The sequence below is a fragment of the Elephantulus edwardii genome, unplaced genomic scaffold, assembly GCF_000299155.1.
Source record: "Elephantulus edwardii isolate Elephantulus edwardi_28Jun2011 unplaced genomic scaffold, EleEdw1.0 scaffold00008, whole genome shotgun sequence".
Classification (NCBI taxonomy): domain Eukaryota; kingdom Metazoa; phylum Chordata; class Mammalia; order Macroscelidea; family Macroscelididae; genus Elephantulus; species Elephantulus edwardii.
The window spans coordinates 7,374,944-7,396,029 of record NW_006399758.1 but is presented as its reverse complement, the minus strand read 5'-3'; the positions used below and the strand labels follow the sequence as shown (position 1 = coordinate 7,396,029).

The 21,086-nt window shown below is 37.8% G+C and overlaps 1 protein-coding gene across 1 annotated transcript in view; it reads left to right on the top strand.

Annotated features, from left to right (window-relative positions):
* The window catches only part of LOC102853926 (sodium/potassium-transporting ATPase subunit beta-1-interacting protein 3-like), a 441,724-nt gene that overhangs the window by 364,906 nt on the left and 55,732 nt on the right, over positions 1-21,086 (top strand). The window lies entirely within an intron of this gene.

Genomic DNA, 21,086 nt, shown 5'->3' with positions numbered 1-21,086 from the left:
TATACTGTGGAAAAATTACAGAAAATATGTTTAAATTTTACATATGTGTATATTAATGGTGTGGAAAAATAGCATACATAAATTTTGTCAGAAACACAAAAATGTAGAGATAGAGAGATGAGAGAGAGAGAGAGATGGTAGATAGAAGATAGAAAAATAGATAACGGTCAGCACTGGCTAATTTTCAGAAGTTGATTACCAGGCCTTTGTCCCTAGTCTCTCTTCATTTGAATCTATGTTGAAACCTGTCTGTCATAGATGATCGTGCTGGTATTTCAGATCCTGGTGGCATAGCTTCCAGCATCATCAAGCTGTTATTATATGCCATCAAGTAAGAACTAACTCAAAGCTGACCTTCAAACAGATCTTCAGAGACAATAAATCATGTAGGGGATTGCCTATTTTTCTCTCACAGAGCACGTGGTGGACTCAAACTGCCTACTTTTGGATTGGCAGTACAATTCCTTACCACTTAGCCATAAGAGATGTTCCTTAGCAGTAAGTAAACTGCCACAATATTATAGGCTAAAAGATAGATAGAAAACACTGCGACTGAATCAAATCCAGCTCATAGCGACTCCGTAGGACAGAATAGAACTGGCCCACCATGCTTCCAGGGATATAGATCCTAAGAGGAGCAGAATGCCTCATTTTCCCCCCTTAGAACAGCTAGTGCTTTTAAACCTTAGACATATTGGTTAGCAATTAGTATTTAATATCTATGTCACCAGAGCTCCTGACAGACAGTTGAGGTGGGGGAAAGACCCAATAAAAATAGTGAAACTTGTGGAAAAAAAAGATAAAAGCTAGTAAAAATATTTTTTTTCTTGTCAAAAGGAGAAAGAAATGTTCTGTAAAATCCAGGTGATGGTTGTAACCCAGAAATGGGCCACAAGTGAACTGTTGTAGCTGACATATGTTTGAGACTGTGCAGCTGCCATCTGAATTCTATACTGGCTGGTTCTGCTGGGCAAAGCTTTCTGCATTCGCCTAACATTTCTGTATTCACCTAGCGTTACTCATGGACAAAATCATGCATTAAACAAATGTGAAAGTCTCTTTATGCTCAAATTATTCCATGACACCTTAATCATGTTGGGACAAATTCACATTTTCCAAACAAGGATTATAGCAGAACTGACTTGGAACCCAACCTTCAATATATCAACAGCTGTAACAAAAAATTTGGCCAGCTTTCCCGGGGAGCATTCTCCTTTAGGCCAGAATGTCATGTTGATTAGGATTGCATCCTTGTTACTTAGTAACTTAGTAGCACCACAGCTTTCTGTCCTTCACCATTTTCAGCAGCTACATAGTCTGAATGGTTCAAATTGACTGGTAGTAAAATGCTTTGAGATTGATTGGAAATCAGATTTGCTTGTCCACTTAGAGTGAACATTTGATTTGTTGACTTGTAGAACTTCCTAAAACTTTTTTTAAAAATCAAATGCTTTCTGCCTTGAGTACATAATATACAGCTTCCAGGAATTTCATAGTCCGCATAAGAATCCACTTTCTTCCTTTTAAAGAACTGAGATCTCCACATAACATTTTAAATCCACTTGCTCAGCACAGAGAAGGCAGGCAATATGGTGCTTTAGTAGTCTAGAGGGAATTGTACTGCTAACCCAAAGGCTGTGTCTCTCTCTGATAGTTCAAATCAAGTAGTTAGTGGCTTTGAGAGGGGATAATCTCCTCCTGCATGATTTACAACCTTAGAAACCCAGTGGGGGTTCAGTTATGAATTGATTCTTGCTTAATAACAATGAGTTGAGCTTAAGAAATGGAAGATGGTTATATTATCAGAAGTGATGCTTCCCCCCTGCCATGGGAATCTCAAAGCTGTTCACACATGACCCGAACTATAGACATAAGACTCGGAGATCTCATAAAAAGCAAAGACCAAGAAATTGTATTCCTATTGCCATTCTACATTGTAACCTGTTAACTTCCCTAATAAACTCCATAATCACACAGGAAAAAAAGATAAGAGTGTGTCCCTGATATTGCAGTAATTAACAGATCCCAGGAGGGGAAAAATGCACTCAGAGTGCACTTTAGAAACAACAATGGTGAGATTTCTCTCACATACTTTGGGAGTATTGTCAGGAAGAGGAGAAAGACATCCTGATCAGTAAAGTAGTGGATCAGTCATCAACAAAATGAACGAACACGGTAGTTAGAACAACAAGGATTGTGAGGATGGCACGGCGCTGTGCGGCGCTTCATTCAGTTGGACTAAGGTAACTGAGTCGGAACAGGTCCCGTGGCACCCAAGGACAAGACCACTAGGTAGGAAAAGAGAATAAGAATCGATTCATTGAAACTCTTGTGCTTACAAGAGACTTAACAAGAGAACAAACAAGGCAGTTTTTAGAATCCTCCTTGGAAGAACAAAATGGCAAGATTTCAGCCCATTTACCTAGGAAATAGCACCAGGAAAGACCAATTTCTAGAAAAGTATCTTTTGCTTGGTCTTGTTGCTATTGTTAGATACTATCGAGTTGGGACTGACATGAAGCTGATCGTCTAGAAAGTCTTCAGAGGCAGGAAATTGCACGGGAGGTGATTGTTCATCTTTCTCCCATCGAGCAGCTGGTGGATTCACACTGCCTTCCTTTGGATTTGCAGCACAACTCCTTACCACCAAACCACCAGAGCTCCATTAGGTACAGTATTATGTTTGATAGAGAACAAATAAAAATGGGGTAAAATCCTCAGTGAGGTGGATTTACACAGCCAACTATCACGAAAATGTTTCTGCACTGGGCATTGTTTCCTTTTGTATACATAAGGGCACCTTGAGTTAGAGTCTACTTGACGGTAACAAAGCAAGGAGAGGTGAGTTGAGTCAATCCTTAGGCTGCCTCCTGAGAAAAGAAACTTTCTTCAGATCTTGTTCTGAGCAACCATCCTTCTTCCTCAAAGCTGTCTGGAGACCTGCCTTCAACCTCCTTGCTTCTTGATCTTTCCTGTTTTTCTAGATGAAAGCTGATGTCTCAGCTTCTTTGCTGGACCTTTGTTCCACGCTGTGGTCTCTGACAGTCTATACCTTTCTTGTCATAAATCATCTTCGACCTTTTCACATACAATATCTTGTTGACTTTGTTAAAATTCCATTCTCATTGAGAGTCTGACAAAATTCAAGTTTCCCTCAAATTAACTGCCTTCCTATTGACTCAAATTCCTTGCCCTGTTACCTCACCTGCTCAGTGGCAAGGAATTGTGCTGCCAACACAAGGGTATGTGGTTTGAATCTCTTGGCTGCTCCACTGGAGATAAATGCTCATATCACCTTCCATGTGATTTACTGTCTCTTAAAACTTATTGAGGGTCAGCTGTCAGTTGGTTCCAACTTGAGATTACACAACAACTGAGCCATTGGATGGTGCAAATGATTAAGGCATTTGACTCCTTACTGAAAGGTTTGAGATTCACCCAGAGACACTTTGGAAGAAGGACCTGAGAATATGCTTGTCAAAAACAGCCACTGAAAAACCTGTAAAGCACAATTCTTTCCTGACACACTTGGGTCACCATGAGTCAATTCAATATAGTAGAAGCTGTTTTAGTTTTTGGTTTTTAAGTAAATCAACAATAATATACAGAAAGGAGAATCCCCCACCTCCCTTCCCAGTTTCCCATCTCACAAAGCGTTCATAGGTGCCTTTAAGACCAGCATCTGAATAACTTTGCACAATACAATTTATCATATCATTTTTAAAATATTGTCACAATATTTGAGTAGAATAAGCAACTGACTAGAAGAGATTCATATTTATTCCCATTCCAAAAATAAAGGTGATCCAAAAGAATGTGGCAATTATCGAACAATATCACATATTATACCATATGCAAGCAAAAAATCCTGCTGAATATTACCCAAAAGTGACTGGAACAGTACATTGACAGAGAACTACTAGAAATACAAGCTGAGGTTAGAAGAGGTCCCAGACATCATAGCCAATGTCAGATGAATCTTTGCTGAAAGCAGAGAGTACTAGAGGAATCTATCTGGGTTTCATTGGCCATGCAAAAGGCATTTGATTGACTGTGTGTACCACAACAAATGGTAGCTAACGTTGAGAAGAATGGGAATCCCAAAACACTTGATTGTACTCATGACAAACATATGCTTGGACCAGAAGGCAGTGAGCAGAACAGAGCAAGGAAAACACTACATGGTTCAAAGTCAGAAAGGAGTGCATCAAGCATGCTCCCTGTCTCCATCTATCCAATCTCCTTTCAATCTCCACCTTTTCAACCTATATGCAGAACAGATCATTCAGGCTGGACTTTATGAGCTGGAATGAGGCATCAGGATTAGAGGAACATTCATCAGCAACCTGCATTATGCAGATGATATGACCTTACTTGTTGAAACTGAAGAAGACATGAAGCATTTGCTGCAAAAGGTCAAGCACTGTATTCTTCAATATATATTAAAGCTCAACCTCAAGAAAACAAAGATTCTCACCACTTCGCCAATTGGCAGCATCATGGTATACAGAGAAGAGATTGAGAGAGTTAACAATTTTAGCTTGCTCAGCTCCACAATCAACTCTTCGCACCAGCAGTGAGTAAATCAAAAGACAAATTGCATTAGGAAAATCTAATTGTCAGAGATCTCTCCAGAATGCTGAAAAGCAACAATGTCAATTTAGAGACTAATGTACACCTGATTTGTGCCATGGTCTTTGCCATTTTTTGTATGCATTAGAAAGCTGGACAATGACTAAGGATGACAGAAGAATCAATGTCTTTGAGTTATGGTGCTGGAGAAGGGTACTGAACATACCATGAACTGCCAAGAGAACAAACAGTCCTGTGACAGAGAATACAAAAAACAAGTTGCCCCTTGGAGGCAAGGATTTTGAAGCTCTATCCTACATATTTGGGGCATGTTGCCAGGAGGGACAAATCATTGGATTAAGACATCATGCTTGGAAGGATGGAGAGACAGTGTAGAAGAAGAAGAGCTGGGATGAGATGGATTGACACTGTAACTAGGGTCATGGAGTCAGTGAAACTGGCTCAGGATAGGGCAGGATTCAGAGCTATTGTGTGCATAGGCCCTGAGTTACAAGAGACTTGAGGGCATGTAACAACAACAAGCTTAGTTACTGTCTTGTAAAAAAAAAAAAAGAAGAAGAAGAAGAACTAAACTAGTAGAGTGCTAAAGATCTTGGTGGTGAAACTGAAGTGGAAATTTGTGATCTTTACTTTTGTAAATGCTTTAAAATATCCATAAGAATAAAGTTTGTTTTTTAAAAGCTAAAAAAAAGAAATTTTATATTCTTTCTTTCCAGATAAATACTATGACTATAATTCTACTTTATAATTGGAATATTTAGTGTGTTTGTTGTAAATGAATTATATTGCTTTTTTCATTAGCAGTTTGGCTTTTGGAATTTAACTAATACTGTGAAAGATTTTAGGGCTAAACACTTGCTTGAGCCCTCAGCTTTACCTTCATAATGTAAAATAAGTTTAACTGAATGAAAGCATGAAGAAGATAGATTTATTCCCATGTGACACGAAAGAGCTGACAAAAAATCCTCTCATTTGTTTTGTGCCATTAGTGAAATCAATCAGATCTCTTGATCTCCTGTTGTGTGTGGGATTCCATTGTTTGCTTGTATATATAAATCTATGTTGTTCTAACTAAATTTCTACAATTGTCATATTGCATATACTACAGTCTTTTGGATTTGTCATTCTGTTTAACTATCGATACTGCTGGCCAATAAGCGAATTTACTATCAGGAACCCAATTATAAATACAGTATTAATAAAACCAGGCAGCTGCTCCTCTGTATTTTAAGGCCATAAAAATGATTTGGCTTCCCATTTTCTTGACAGTTCCAATTCCCCATGTAAGTTATGGTTGCATGGAAGCAAGAAATTCATATCTGCATAGGAGGCAGTGTGCAAAGCAGCTCAGTTCTAAGAAGAGTGTAGTGAGTAACCTGAGTAAAAATAAAATCTGCTATGGAACCAACAAATGAGACAACACCGACATCACATGTTGTTCTTGTTAGGTGCCATCAAATTGAGTAGGGCTCATAGCTACTCCATGAATAACAGACCTGAGCCCTGTCCTAGTCTCATGATCTTATCCTGTGCCACTGTCATCATCTCTGACACACTTGGCCCGTTGTTGCTGTCACTGTATTCACCAATCTTGCTGAGGATCTTCCTTTTTTTTGCTGACCCTCTACCTTTCCAACAATAATATCGCTTTCCGAGAATAGCCCCTCCTAACAACATTCACAAAGTATAAGAGACAGTTTCTCCATTTGACTGCACTCTTTCCAAGACACACCTGTTCTGGCGCACTTACATCTTTAAATTGACATCACTGTTCTTCAGGACTTTGGAGAGGGTCTTGACACTCCCAATGTTGTAAACCTCCCTCGTGACTGCTGTTACCAAGGGTGTTTATTGTGGATTCAAAGAAGTTGAAATTGTTGACAATTACAATCTTTTCTCCATTTGTCATAATGTTGCCTATTGGTGCAGTGGTGAGTTTTGTTTTGTTCCTGTTGAGATGTAATCTATATTGAAAGCTGTACTCCTTGGTCTGCAGCAAACACCTCAAGTTCTCCTTGCTTTCACCAAGCAAGATAATCTATAGGTAAGACAAAGTAAAAAGCAAGTTATTATAAGATTGAAAATGAAGGGGTAAAAACCCTTTATTATAAAGAGAATCAGATATATATATAATCTAAAATAAAGTACATAATTGAAAAATAATGTAAAATATTTTCAGGGGTGAAATTAAAAAGTATTTCATGTTATTCTAAGATCTGAGTTTCCTTCCTTCATGTAAAAAGGGGGGTGACAACTATTTTAAAAATCCTTAGATAAAATGCATTCAAGAATTTTTAAAGGTCACTAAAATCATCCCTGGAATTGGAAAAAGTAATTTTGAGTGATTTATAGCTTTTAGGTGAGATAGGATATAAATCAATGACTTGAAAAAATAAAGGCACTAGAAACATCATAGAGATTAAGAATCAGAATATTCCATTAAGAAGTTAGATAAAACATGTGCAGCTTTTAGGGCATAAATCAGAAGAATAAGATGGAAGGTTTTCTTCTGAAATTATGAGAAACAAAAAAAAAGTCTTTCTTTTTCCTACAGTTCAAGAATGATAAACTTTTGCCTCTAAGGAGTGCTCTAGTTGCACTTCCTCAAAGATGTTGTTGTTTGTTGTTTAATGCCGTCGAGTCGTAGACGACTCGTAGCGAACCTATGAACGAACAGCCTGAGCACTGTTCTTACATAGAGTTTCCGGAGGCAAGCCATTTCGGAAGTGGATGCCGCTCCTGCTTCCAGGCTTGATTTAGTCGGGAAGCTCCAGCCAACACTGTCCACCACGGGTGCCCATTACTACGATTGGCACATCACTGTCACAGTCTTCAATAGCATTATAATAATACAGAACTTCAAATTAACATGGGACTCTATTTTAACTATTGGCATATGCCTCAAAGCTCATGCTTGGAGAATTTCCTCAAAGATAGACCTATTTATTCTCTTGGCAAGCCATGAATATTCAGTCGTCTTCCCCAACATTGTAATATAAATGCATAGATTCTTCTTCTGTCATTTTTATGCATTGTCCAAATTTCAAATGCATTGAAAGCAATTGAAATACTATGGTGTGAATTAGGTGCACCTTATTCTTTAAACTGACATCTTTGCTCTATAGCACTTTTGGAGAGGTCTTTAACAGGAGATTTCCCCACTGCAACTTGTCTTTTGATTTCATGACTGTTGTTACCATGAGTGTTGATTGTGGATCCAAGGACAACAATATGGCTTATACTTTAACCTTTTCTTCACCTAGCAAGATGTTACCCATTGGTCCAGTACACATTCATTTTACTGGTTAGGCACGTACTGCATACTAGCATTAAGATCGTTCTAGAGGAGCCAAATAAAACCCAGCTGGAAGAAAATGTGGTAGGAGGAAAGAACAGAAAAGAATTGACTAGACAGAATCTGTTCCAGCTTAAAAGACTTAAAAGAAAGGGAAGCTCATAGACTCTTAGAGGACAGGAAGAGTAAGTTTCCACAATAAATTTCATACAAAAGTGCACCTCATAGTAACAAGAAATAGTGGTCAGTAACAGAGACTTCAATAGCCTAGCATTTAATTTAGTTACTTAAAGCAGCCCATGGCAGAGTTTACACAACTACCCTTCTACCCTTCTTTAGCTCTCAATAAAACCACAGAATTTTTAAAAAAGCACAGAATAAATGTATTATCTTTGATTGTCTTGTTCCCCCAAAATGATTCCAAATACTTATTTGCATTCACAGTCTCAAAATTGTACAGTTATTTAATAAATCTTTTCAACAAGATATATTTATTAATGCCACTGAAATTGTGCATGTGACCAGTTGCCTGGATTCAACTCCGAGTTATGGGACTCTTCATACATGGCAGAGTACAACTGGACTCCTAGGGTTTTCAGTGGGAGATTTTTAAAAAATAGTTCACTGGCCTCTTCTGGTTGTATTCAAATCACCCACCTTTTAGTTATAATGTCAAAAATTAACTGTTTTTCTTCCAAGGAAATGAAAAATAAATAAATAAATGAAACACACACACACACACACACACACACACACACACACACACACACACACACTCACATTCACAGAGATGTATAGGACATCCTATACATCTATGGAAGTTTTAAGGCAAGTTTAAAATATCTCAGCATGTCAGCAACCAAGTCATTAAAACAAACAGGAAACTTTGCATACAATTCTTGTGTCATTAAAAACAATATATGTCCTGAATTGCACTAGAATGTGCTAAGACACCAGGATGTCTGGAATTTGAAAAATATCTTTAAAGAAAAAGGAAAAGAAATGTGACACTTAGAAAAGGAAGCAGATGTTCTCACTAGAATAAAAAGTCAAATTACAAAAATGTTAGCCTTCTAACAGTCTTAAATAAAATCCTATGATGCAGCATAAGCACTTAATAATGAAAATAAAATAACTTTGTTATACTGATAGTTTCATTTTCTTTGCATATTTCCTTTTCATTCAGTGCTTTATTTTCATTTTTCTCCCCTTCTGACCTGGTATTTTGCTTCTATTATAAGCTAGGACTACACTAGCAAAGGGAAATGGACCAAGGAGGTATTTATCTGAATAATTCACGCAGAACCCATCTAACTGGAGCAGCAAGCTGTTTTGGACAAAGAGGATTTTTGCTTGAATTAACCTCAGACCTGTTTGAGTTTCAGACGGAAAATAATGCATGGCTGATACTCGAAGGGCTGGAACTTTGATTCATATGATGTCATGGACATGCTGCTGCTTTGGGATCCTGTTGTGATAATACCAGCATTATAATTTAAGTGGACATATGCGTTTGAATACTATTTATAAAATCTCATATTGTATTTTTTTCTATTTTATATTGGTTTGCACACAAAGTTTGTATACGTTGTATTTCACACTATCATTCATATTGTGTCATACAACCATTGTCGTGCATTATGGTATTTTATTTTCTTTTTTAATTGAGATTTTATTGTAAGTTTATAAAGAACTTGGATCTTCATTCATTCATTGTTGTACATTTTCCTCCTTGGCCTCCTCCCCCCAAGATTGCTTTTCTCTTTGGAAAAAGTTTTCTTTCATTATTATACCGTCACACACACCCCAGACCACTTTACTATGCAGCTTTTATTCTGGACTCTTGTCATACCAATGATACCTAATCATATATTACTTTTATATCATTTTCACCCTCGTCTGTTTCAGTGCAATGTACATTATTTATCCCCTGTTTTCTTAGTTTCCCCATAACCTCCCTGTCAGTCTTATTTTATAACAATGGCATTATACAGTATTTGTCTTTTTGTGACTGAGAAATTTCACTCAGTATAATGTTCTTCATAGTCACCCATTTTGTATAATATTTCATGAGTTCTTTGTTTTTCAGTGCTTCGTAATATTCCATTGTGTCAATATACCACAGCTTCTATATCCATTTGTTTGTTGATGGGCACTTGTGTTGTTTCCAACTCTTTGCTATGTGAACAAAACAGTAATAAAGATGGATGTGCATATATCTGCTTGGATGGAAGTTCTGGTTTCTTCAGGATATATTCCCAGTATTGGAATTTCTGGGTCAAATGGTATTTCTATTTCTAACCTTTTGAGAAAGTGCTATACTGGCTTCCACAGTGGTTGCACTTTTTACACTCCCACCAACAGTGAATAGGGATTCCAGCTTCTCCACAAACTTGACAACATTTGTTGTTTGCTGCTGTTAAATTTTGCTATTGTTACTGAGATATCTCATAGGGTGTTTTAAATTTGCATCTCTCTCAGAGGTAGGGATTTTGAATATTTCTTCATGTGTTTGTTTGCCATCTGATTGTCTTCTTTGGTGAAGTATCTGTTCATATCCTGTGCCCATTTTGCAATTGGGTTGTTTACCTTTATCTTGTTGTGGCGCTCCAGTATTCTATAAATTCTAGATATAAGTCCTTTATCAGACATGTAGTTACCACATATTTTTCACCAGTCTGTGGTTTCTCTTTTTACCCGATTGGAGAAGTTTTTGGATATGCATAGGGATTTGACTCTTACAAGGTCCCATTCATCTATTTTATCTTCTCCTGGTTGTAGGTTTTTCAGGATGCTTGGAACTGTTCATATTGTTAATTAGTGCTTCTAGGGTTTTTCCAAGCTTTTCTCTAATGCATTTTATAGTACTTGGTTTTAGTCCTAGGTTCTTGATCCACTTTGAGTTGATTTTTACACATGATGTGTGGTGTGGGTCTTGTTGGAGTTTTCTGCAGATGGCTTTCCAATTTTGCAAACATCTTGTTAAAAAGGCTGTCATTTTCCCACTTAACTGATTTCATCTCCTTGTCAAAAATTGGTTGACCATAGGCACATTGGCTGATTTTGGGGGTTCTCAATTTTATTCCATTGATCTATGTGCCTGTCATTGTACCAGTATCACGCTGTCTTGACCACCATGGCAGTGTAGTAGGATTTGAAATCAGGGAACGAGATGCCTCCTACCTTGTTTTTCTTTTTTAAGGGCCGCTTTTGTGTTGCAGAATGTTGGAGAAGAAGGGAGGGCCTTTGGCCACAGATCACCTAAGCTCCAGAGTAGTGCAAGCCTCTCAACAGCCTTTAATATGGGATAGAGAAAGCTCCCCTGTGTTTGGCTGTACCAGCTTGAGAAAGCTCACCACCTGGGAAGACAGTTGGGAGTGGTCCACAGGAGACTAAGGTTCTCCTAACCAATCCGTATGTCCCATGTCTGTAAGCCCATCCTATCCTGTCTTCCTGTTTACATACTGGTATATAAATGCACTGCAGATTCCAATAAAATTGAGCTGGATTGACTCTCTGATCCTCTCCTAGAGCACTGTGTCTCTGTCGTGCTTAACCCATCAGGGAGTCACTGTTACCTTGCCAGCAAACTGACAGTGACACTTTTGCTTATTCCATTCCAGGTGAAATTGGAGATTGCCTTTTCCATCTCATTGAAGAAAGGGATAGGTATTTGTAATGATACATGTAGATTGCTTTTGATAAGATTATCATTTTCACAATATTGAGCATTCCTTTCCATGCGCAAGGTATATTCTTCCATTTCTCCAGTTCTCTTTTTGTTTCTTGTAGTAATGTTTTATAGTTTTCTTTGAATGGAATCTTTGTGTTTCTAATTAGATTTACTCCCAAGTATTTAATTTTGTAGTTAGCTATTGTAATAGATAATTTTTTTTCTTAGCTCCAGTTCTATATTCTCTTTTTCACTGTAGAGAAATCCAATTGATTAGTGTATGTTGATCTTGTGTGCTACCATTTTCCTGAATTGGTCAACTATGTCCAATAGTTTTCTTGCTGAGTCTTTAGGGTTTTCTAAATATACTATCATATCATCTGCATATAGAGATAATTTTACCTCCTCTTTGCCAATGTAGATACCTCTTATTTCCTTATCTTGTCTTATTGCTATCACTAAGGCTTCTAATACAATATTGAATAGAAGTGACAGTGGGCATCATTGCCTAGTTCCTATTCTCAAAGGGAATGCCTTTAATCTCTCTCCATTGAGAACAACGTTGGCTCTTGGGTTTGTATATGTACTTTTTACTATGTTGAGGAAATTCCCTTCTATTCCCATTTTGTTGTTGAGTGTTTTAATCAGGAAAGGGTGTTGGATTTTGTCAAAGGCCTTTTCTGTTTCAATTGATAGGATCATGTGCTTCTTGTTCTTTTCTTTGTTAATATGATGAATAACATCGATTCTTTTTCTTATGTTGAACCATCCTTGTATACCTGTTATGAATCCCACTTGGTCATGGTGAATTTTTTTTTTATGTATCGTTGAATTCTATTGGCCAAGAATATATTCAGGATTTTTCCATCTATGTACATGAGAGATATTGGCCTATAGTTTTCTATTTTGGTGGTGTCTTTACCTGGTTTTTGTATCAAGAGTATTTTTGCTTCATAGACTAAATCTGGGAGAATTCCCTCTTCTTCTATTTTCTGAAATAGTTTATGTAGAATTTGTGACAGTTCTTCTCTGAATGTTTGATAAAATTTACTTGCAAAACCATCTGGTCCAGGGTTTTTTTTTTTTTTGGCTGGAAGTTGTTTTATTACCTTTTCAATTTCTTCTTTTGTAATGGGTCTGTTCAGGTGTTCCATTTCAGATTGTGTTAGTTTATGTAGGTTATGATTTTCTAAATATTTGTCCATTTCCTCTAGGTTTTCATAATTGTTTGAGTATAATATTTCATAACATTCCATTGTTAACCTATTTATTTTAGTTGGTTCCATTGTGACATTGCCCATTTCATCTCTTTTTCAGATTATTTGTGTCTTTTCCTTTTCTTTTGTTAGTTTTGCTAGTGGTTTGATGATTTTATTGATATTTTTGAAGAACCAACTCCTGGTTTTGTTGATGGTTTCAATTGTTTTTCTGTTTTCTATTTTATTTGTCCCCAAATTTTTATACTTTCAGGTTTTTTTGAGGGTGTTGGGATTTCATGATGTCCTTTTTCAATTTGTTGAAGATGTTGGGGTAGAGAGTCAGTGGTCTTTTCTTCCTGTCTTTTAATGTGTTTGCTATTGCTTTAAATTGACCTCTAATTACTGCTTTGGCTATTTCCCAGAGGTTTTGGTAAGTGGTGTTTTCAATGCCATTTGCTTCAAGAAACTCTTTAATTTCATTTTTATGTCTTCTAGTATCCACTCATGTTCAAACAAGATGTTGTTCAGCCTCCAAATATATGGGTTTTTTTTTCCTTTATTCTCTTGTTATTAATTTCTTATTTTGTAGCATTGTGCTCTGAGAAGATGCTTTGTATTATTTCTGTGCTTTTGAATTTTTGATGCTTGCCTTGTGTCCTAAAATGTGATCAACTCTGGAGAAAGTTACATGCACAATGGAGAAGAAGGTTTGCTGTGTTTTGTTTGTTTGTTTGTTTGTTTGCATTAAAGACTATGAGATCAAGTTAGTTTATTGTGTAGTTTAATTCTTTAGTGTCTTTGTTGTATTTCTTACTGGAAGTTTTTTTTTTAGAGTGGTGTGTTGAATTCCTCAACTCCTAGTGCAGTGTTGTCTATTTCCTTTTTCAGTTTTGTTAATGTTTGTTTTATATATTTTGCAGGTCTTTTATTTGGTGCATATATATTTATTATTGTTATGTCTTCTGTTCTATTGACCCCTTAATCATTATGTAGTGACTTTCCTTGTCCTTTATGATGGTTTTTGCATTGAAATCTATCTTACCAGAAAATAATATCGCCACTTCGGCTTTTTTCTGGTTGCCATTTGCTTGGTATATTTTTTCCCCACCATTTTATTTTTAGTGTTCCTTTATCTTCATTTTTCAGGTGTGTGTCTTGTAGAGAGCATATTGATGAATTTTTTTAATCCAATCTGCTACTCTTTTTCTCTTCAGTGACATATTTAAACCATTTACATTCAGTGTTATTATTGAGAGGCAAGATTTTGTTGCTATCATTTTGTTGAATTCTTTTTGATGTTGTTGCGTATTTGTTTGGTCCAGCCTGCTTTCTGTGGCACCTCTTTAAGAAGGACATCTCTTTTTTTCATTTTTTGGGTTATTTTTTAATTATTAATTTTAATGACATTTTATCAAGACTTTGAATTTCCATTCACTCATTTTTGCACTTTTCTCTCTACCTACCCCTCTCCCCCAGTTCAGTCTGCTCTTTGAAAAAAAGTAAAAAAACCCTTCTTTCATTGTTTACAATCCCTCCCCGTAAATCCACTCTACTATGCAGCCTTCATTCTGGACTCCTGTCATGACAAGAATACCTACTCATATATCCCTTTAATTTTTTTTATTTTATGATTTTTTGTGTGTGTACTTCCAAAACAGATCTGACTAGTACAGGAGGAGATTCTACTTCCTTCTCTACTAGAGCATCTGGTGGATTAAAATCACACACCTCTGGGAGTGCAGTGCCTCACTTTTTCAATGTAGTATACATTATTTATCCTCTCTTTTATTAAGTTCTCCCCAAACGTGATGTCATTCCCATTTTGCAGCAGTGGCACCCTTGCAGTATTTGTCCTTCTGTGACTGAGATATTTCATTCAGCATATTGTTCTCCTGAATCACCCATTTTGTTTAATATTTCATGAGTTCCTTGTTTTTTAATGCAGCATAGTATTTCATTGTGTGAATATACCACAGCTTTTCTGTCCATTTGTTTTTTGATGGGCACTTAGGTTGTTTCCAACTCTTTGCTATTGTGAACAAAGCTGTGATAAACATGAGTGTTCATATATCTGCTTGGGTGGTGGTTATGGTTTCTTTGGGGTATATTCCCAGTAGTGGAACTGCTACGTCAAATGATATTTTTAATTGCAGCTTTTTTAGAAAGTGCCATACTGGCTTCCATAGTGGTTGTACGCATTTTACTCTAAAAAAAAAAAAAGAAAGAAAAGGAAGAAGGACATCTCTCAGTGTTTCCTGCAATGCTGGTCTTGTTTTTACAAACTCCCTTAGGTTCTGTTTTTCTGGAATATCTTGATCTCTCCTTCATATTATAGGTATAATAATCTTGGTTGACAGCTGTGCTCTTTGAGTTTTTTTTTTTTATATATGTCATTCCATTGTCTTCTTGCTCATATGCTTTCTGCTGAGAAATCAGCACTTAATCTTACTTGTTCTCCCTATTAGGTTGAAAGCTCAATATGAATTGAGGATCAATGTCAGGAAAACAAAGATTCTCACCACTGGGCCAACTGGCAGCATCAGTTATGGATGGTGAAGAGATTGAGATACTTAACAGTTTTAGTTTGCTTGGTTCCACAGTCAACACTCTTGGTAGCAGCAGCCAGGAAATCAGGAAATGAATTGCATTGGGAAAATCAGTTGTGAGGGAACTCTCAAGAGTACTGAAGAGCAACGACTTCAGGCTAGAGACTAACGTGTGCCTGATCGTGGCTATAGTCTTTGCAATTATGTGCTATGCATCAGATAGTTGGACAGTAGTAAATAGGGATGATAGAAGGAGAATTGATGTCTTTGAGGTGTGGTTCTGGAGAAGAGTGTTGAATACACCATGGACTACTGGAAGAACAAACAAGTTTGTCCTGGAGAGGGTGAAGCCAGAATGCTCCTTGGAGTCAAGGATTCTGAAGCTTTGTCTGACATACTTTGGGCATGTTTCAAGGAGGGACTGGTCCTTGGAGAGGGACATCATGTTTGGGAGAGTGGAGAGACGACACAGGAGAGGAAGACCTTCAATAAGATGGATCGATTCTGTGAGTGGATTGGTGGGAATGAGTGTGTTTGAGATGGCGAGGTTGGCACAGGATAGAATGGCGTTTAGGGCTCTTGTACATAGGGCCATGATGAGTCACAAGTGACTCAATGGCACATAATAACAACAACAACTATTAAGTTACTCTTTGTTTCTCCCTCTCTGCTTTCAGAATTCTCTCCTTATCTCTGGTTCTGGTAAATTTCACTATGAAATATCTTGGAGTTTTTCTTTTGGGATCTATTCTATATGGTGTTATTTCAACTTCTTGAATATATATTCTCCCATTCTTCTTTATGCTTGAAAACTTCTGGTGCAGGGACCCTCTGAGTGGGGCTTTCTGATGGAGACTCCTACTCCACCTTACTTCATGTTGTTGGTCAATTGATAAAGTTTGGATGAAAATCAATGCCATTTGGTAAATACTGATACACTGATGACCCTCCCAAAGCTATAACTCTTTCCAGAAGACTGCTTATCTCTTTCCTGCAGACCATCTGCTGCATGATATTTAGGTTAGCATTCCAACACCAGGGCTCCTTGACCATGTCCAGAGCCCTCAAAATACTGGACATACAGTCATGCTAGAAAGAAGGGGTGCTGAAACTTGACCTTTTTGTTCTAAATTCATTTGAATCTTCAAGTTGAAATTAATTTCTGTCATTTGTTTGGCCTGTGTATTTAACTTGAATACATCTTTTTCACCAAATGAAGAAAGAAAATAATAACGTTGGCCTTTGTGTATCTTTAGTAAGCAGCTTTTGTAATTGAGGTTTGGGTCTCATTTCCAAACTTTGTTATTCCCATTTTCCCCCCTGTAAAAATATATATAATTCATTGTTTGATAGTTCAACATTTTTGGCATTTCTTGTAATTGGTTTACGTAGTGTCTTTCATAATTTTACTTTCCTCTCAGCACTTGGGGTGCAGCCAGCAGTGTAGTTACGTGCTCTTCTTTAGTCTCTACATTCAAATAGCAATTCTTCTTGAGTCCCTCTTTTCTCCTGATGCACTCAGCCAGTGGAGTCCAAAATCTATATTCTATTGTTCAGCATTATTTTATTAGCAAATACTAAGTGTAAACACTGGGAGAGACATGGGAAAAGTTTTCAAAAAAAGACAGTAGAGTGCTACACAATAAAACTTTAAAGTCTTGTTGAATATCAGCAGAGGTACCACAGAATACTGCTGAGAGAATGTAACATATGACTCATTATAAAATAGGATTGCAAATAATAAGCCCTGAGATTCTTCCAAGAAGCAAGGCATCACCTCCTTCAGATAATAGCCAGTCTTGTACTTTTGCACAAATATCTTTATTTTCACTTTTGTCTCTCATTATAAGACCTTCTCCATCCCAGGTAATGCTGTACAGGTATTGCCATTATTTTTTCCAAAACTATTTTAATCACAGAAACTGTTAAGCAATAACTTTCCATTTCTTCTCTCTGTAGCTCCAGTTGTTGTTGTTGTTGTGTGCTATCGAGTTGGAACTGACCCATAGCTAGTTCTCTAGCAAATTTTTCAGAGGCTGTAAGTCATCCTGCTTCCATGAAGCAGCTGGTAGATTTGGATAAAGCCACCAGAGCTCCTGCAACTCTTGACAACCACCAATATACTTCTGAGTCAGTGCATTTGTATATTCTAGATTCTTCAAGTATGTAAAATCAAACAATATTTGGCCTTCTGTGTCTATCTTAATTAACTCAGCATAATGTTTCCAAGTTTCAATCTGTGTCATAGCATGTATTGGAATAGGCCCCTTTATAAACCAAAGTCAACCCCACTGCCAATTAGTTGGTTACAAATCATAGTGAGCCTCCACTGAGTTTCTGAACTTATAAACCTTAGTGGGAGGGAACTGCCTCTATTCTGTGGAGTGGCTGGTGGGTTAGAACCTTTCACTTAGCAGGCCAACAAATTTCCTGCTTTTAAATCTCTAGGGTATATACCTAGGAGTAGAATTGCTGGGTCATATAGTAACTTTGCGTTTAACTTTTTTAGGGAAAACCAAGTGGCTTTTCATAGTGATTGTATCATTTTGCAGTCTCATTAGCATTGGACACCTTTTCTAATTTGTATTAATGTCTTTTTTCATGGTCATAGAGCATCAATAAAATAGATGACATATTTTTGGTTCTTGTAAATGAAGGGAAACGAATGAAGAGATGCAGACTAGACATGACATGGGATTTCAGAGGTGACTCAAGCTGGCCCACGAGGCCTTCATGGTGATAAGAGGCCTTGAGCAACAGCCAAGCTTCAGAAAAACTCAGTAAGCAGGCTCTGTGGCTGAGGATAAATGTCAGGATACTCTCAGGTTTGCATTTGAAAAGAATGGAAGTTCACATGATTAACATTTTTAATATTATTCTGAGAAATCACATTAGAGCAGCATAATGAAAAACAAAAATTATTTTGCTTCTTCCAATAAGATTTTGATTCATTTCAAAGCAAAGGAAATATATATTAATTCCACTATATATCCACCTTCCCAATTAAAGTGTGGTGTGCAGAAATGACTAGAAGAATAATATTTTGAACATGTACTTTGAAAGCGTTCTTCAGTGGAGTAAGGCTTCACTTAGCTGACAGACAGTTCAGGCTGTTGAAATCTCATTCTGCCTTTCAGGAATGTGTTCATCTAAAACCACATTAAAATGTTTTAGTAAGTCCCCCTAGAAAGGCAGCAGGCCAAGATGTACTAAACTTTAAAAAACACACTGCTTTCCAAAGGGAATTTTTAGAACATTTTTCATTCTCTAACAGCAAATAAATACACTTTCCACCAAATAGATTTTTAGCTAATAAGCATTGATAGTTCAGCCTTTATTTCCAATTATCTTTTCCTTGGATTATTTGAACAAGGAAGACAGATGATGTCCTGCAGATGTTTTTCCTTTTTCAAGCCAGCTGCTTAGTGAGAAGATGGGTGAAAACTGGCTCTTCAGACCAAACCATCCTTTCAAGTGATTTATGTTCTGTAATGTTTTCTAATGTACTGGAAGGTGATTTCCCTGCCAACAGGTAAAGTGTTTCATTTGCCTTTGTGCTCCTTGCTCCATAATATAGAAGGAGTGTCCAGGGCTGAAATGTATTCAAATACAAGACTTCTCCTACCTGTGTTCTCTGAGCGTCCTACTTGCACTCTGCCTGGTGGGGTTTCACGTCTGAACCAGTGCACACTCCCCATAACAGGTGCCCAAATGGACATCTTTTCATAAATCAGGGGGAACTGAGGGTATCATGTTAGTCCTGTTGCCCAGTAAAACCTTCCCTGTTGCTTCCAGGCACCAATGAGTTGGTTTTCAACTCACGGTAGTTCCATGTGACAGAATAGAGCTGTTTGTCTCCTAGAGTTTTGTAAGCTATAACCTTTATGGAAGAAATCTTCATCGCAGAGTTGTTATGACTTCCACAGCTAACCTACAGATGAGTGGTTTGAACCCCAAGCCTCTCTGCAGAAGAAAGATGTGAGCATCTGTTTCCATAAAGATAACAATCCTAGGAAATCCATGGGCTATTTGGCGTGCCCTATCCAACCCGTACAAAAAGCAAAGCCATCTAGCATTTCTAAAATGGTAACATTTAGGACATGATGCTTGACTGGTGAGTAGTGAAGAGTTACAAGGAACTCTGGTGGTGTAGTGCGTAGCATATCAGACTACTATCCTAAAGGCCAGCAGTTTGAATCCATGAGCTGATCCTTGAAACAAAAATTAGCAGCCAGAAGTCTGTCTAAGCCATCTCAGCCAAATTCTTTGATCACTACAGTGTCTGTTTCAATCACATTTAATAAAATGAAACTTACTAGGGAAATAACATTAACAGTCTTCTCCCACAAAGATTTTCAGTCTTGGAAACCTGACAAAGGATGTCCATGAGTAAGGATTGCCTAGATGTGAGGGGGTATAGGGTTATAATAAATCCAGATTGGCTCAATGACAGTCATTTGGTCTTGTTAGATTTAATCTCTCTGGAAGCAGAACACCAGCTTTTCTCCTACTGAGCTGCTGGTGGAGGTTCCAGTCCCCAGACTTTTGTGCAGCAGCTGAGGGTTTAACCCTGTGTCACCAGGATTCTTTGGAAATCTTCATTGTTCACTAGTGAATGCATCAATCCCATATCTCTGTTGGAAGAGTAGATGACTTTATTAGTTGAATTGTGTCTGCAAAGAAGATAAAGGCCTGGGAATGTGTCTTTGTTTGGAAAAGAGGTCTTTGCATGTACAAAGTTCACACAAAGTCATACTAGAGTAGGAGAAGCCTTGATTCAGTATACCTGGTGGCCTTAAAAAGAGGACAGACAAGACAGATACAGAAGGAGATGTTCATGTGAAGACAAATGCAGAGACTGACTGTGCTGCCACACACCAAGCATAGTGGCCAAGCTTCCCTGCCCACTAGCACCGGTGAGAGGCAGGAAAAGACCTTCCTGTAGAGCCCTTGGAGATCACATGACCCTGCTGATACTCTGAATTCAGCATCCAGCCTCCAGGACCATGAGAAAATGCATGGCTCTTATAGTTCTGTCCTGGGGAAGGTGAAACCAGGCTGCTCCTTCGAGGCAAGGATTTTGAAGCCTCATCTCACGTACTTTAGCCGTGTGTCCAGGAGGGACCAGTCCTTGGAGAGGGACATCATTCTTGGAAGGGTAGAGGGTCAGCACAGGAGAGAAAGACCCTGGATGAGGTGGATTGACATAGTGACTGTGGCAATGGGTCCTGCTGTGTCAGAGACCAGTGAGATTATCTCAGGATAAGGCAAGGTTGAGAGCAGTTGTTCATAAGGTCACTATTAGCCATAGTCAACTCAATGGCACATAACAACATAGTTGTCATGGCAGCCATATTAAACTAATACAATCCTTTGAGATTTTGTCCTTGGAAAATTCCCATGTGGTGGTGATTTTCTCTTTAGTCTGAGTGAGTGGGGACTCTTAAACTCTGTGAGAGAACAAAGAGGCAGGACATGAGGGCCCTGGGCCCCCAAGAGGCTCATGGACTGTGGAGAGAAGTGCAAGAGTGGGGGACAAATAGAGACAGCCTCCAGAGTGACCTCACTATTAGCTATTTAAATACTCTTCCCATTTAGACTTTCAAGCAGAGACAAAATGGTTTCCTTATTTTACTGTTTTACATGGTGACTTTGCTATTTTTTTTTATTAAATTTTATTAGTTTCAATGAACATTCACAGGGATTCTGGGCTTTCACTCCTTCATTGCCACACAATTCTCTCCACCCTCCTCCCCAGTTTGTTCTTCTTCCCCGCCATC